Raw genomic sequence first — 2,074 nt, 5'->3', positions numbered from 1 at the left:
TGGCGGGGGACAAACAGGCCATCACACAGAGCTTACACTGGAAGGAAGTTTATTGGGGAAGGGAGGGGAGAGAGAAGAGAGAGAGACAGACAGAGACAGAGAGATAGAGACAGAGAGATAGAGGGACATAGGGAGACAGAGATGGGCCTCCTCAGAGAAGCAGCAGAAAAAGAGCAGGAGTGTGCAGAGCTCGTCTCTTAAAGGGACCTTTGCACCTGCATTTAGAGTCAGGATACTACCTGTCATGCATGCAAGGGTGGCCACTCTGTCTCTCCCAGGTCCCCAGGTCAGGTTTGCGTTTGCCTGGATGATAACAGTTTTAAGCCTAATGCAAAAGTGAAAAGACAAAATCATTGATAATGGCCACACCCGTTACTTTTCCTTGCTGTGGCTAGTACCTGACATAATGTAAGTGGAAGATTTATGTATTTTGGCTCATGATTTCAGAGGATTCAGTCCCTTTGTTTCTGGGCCCACTGTGAGCAGAACCAGCAACATAGTGGTGAAAGTTTATGGCAGAGGAGATTCAAACTTTGGTGTGTGGGAAACAAAAAGAGGGACATAGAGAGAGGATGCCAGAGAAAACTGTGACCCCAAGGAACACACCGCCACTATTTTATCCAACTATGCCCTACCTCCCACCAGCACAATCTTCATATTGAGTCCATCAATGGTTTAATATATTTATTGTGTCAGTTTTGTTTATCTTTCAATTTTTATTTTATTTTCCTGGGGGAGGTTGCAAAGGCAGAGAGCAGATATTAAGGGATGGGGAAATGGGGAATATATATCATTCTATAAAACTGTGACACAGCGTAATCATTTCCATACCAGCAGCAATAAATGGGGGAACAGAGAAAAAGGATCAGATCACAGCAAAAACAAAACTCAGCAGGTAGCACACAGTGGCGGCTGTATGGCCAACATCTAGAGTATACCGCATCACTACACTAGTGCCAAGAGGCTTGGGCAGCTGAGCTCCTAGAGTCTCACCATTTGTAACCCACTCTGCCTCCCTCTGAAGCTGGTTCCCTCTGAGCCAGAATTCGGTATCCATGGCACAGCCAGCATCCTGGAATTCCATCGCAGCTTTGGCTTTACCTTAATAGTTCATACATCACACTCTCAGGGGGTCTCTGAAGAGAATACAACTCTGCTCCAGACTTCCTAGCTCTCCTCAGGAATCACAGTGAAAAATTCTGTGATCCAGGAACCTTTTTATCCTGGAGGCACCACATGAACGCCAGCTCAAGCAGTGGCAGGGTGCCCAAGGGTCTTGACTTCAACAGCCTCTGAGAACCTTGGCCAATGAGGCTGGGAAGGCACTTGCACTGATGGCAGGATGCCCTTGGGGCTCATTCACTAACAGGAAAGTCTTTCAAATTAGTGTATTAGTTTGCACCCTTGAACCTACGATGCAAAGAGGTGAGTCTGGCCAGTGAATAGAATCTTGAAATGCCCTCAGGAAAATTTCTATTTGTTGGCCACAGTAATTTTCTGTTGGTTTGGTTTGGTTTGGTTTTTCTCAACTTGTCTGCCTCCATCAGATTGGCCAGTAGGCAAGTCTGTAGACATTTTCTTCATTAATGATTAATGCAGAAGGGTCACACCCCTGAGGTTGAAAAATCCTTGAGTCACAAACTAGTTAACAGTGGTCTCCATGGCTTGTACTTCAGTTCCTGTCTCCACGTGCCTGTCTTGAGTTTCTGCCCTGACTTCCCTCAGTGATCAGTGATAAAGCTTGATATGAGAGTTGTAAACTTGAAGCAAATCCTTTCCTCCCCAGGTACTTTTGACCATGGAGTTTTGTCATAATAGAAACACTAACTAAGACACTATTGTCCTAGTGCAGTGCTTGGCTTCTTCTTAATGGTGTTACTCTCTTTAACAACCATGCACTCACTGATCACAGATTATAACTTGACTCTATTCTGGTCAAACTACACATCTTTTGTGATGGGGTGTGTAGTGATGTAGGGCATCATGGTGGGGTGTGTAGTGAAGTAGGGCATCATGGTGGGGTGTGTAGTGATATACAACATCATGGTGGGGTGTGTAGTGAAGTAGGGCATCA

This window comes from Microtus ochrogaster, chromosome 22 (genome assembly GCF_000317375.1).
Source record: "Microtus ochrogaster isolate Prairie Vole_2 chromosome 22, MicOch1.0, whole genome shotgun sequence".
Lineage (NCBI taxonomy): Eukaryota > Metazoa > Chordata > Mammalia > Rodentia > Cricetidae > Microtus > Microtus ochrogaster.
The sequence above is the reverse complement of the archived record's forward strand: the minus strand, read 5'-3'. Positions refer to the sequence as shown.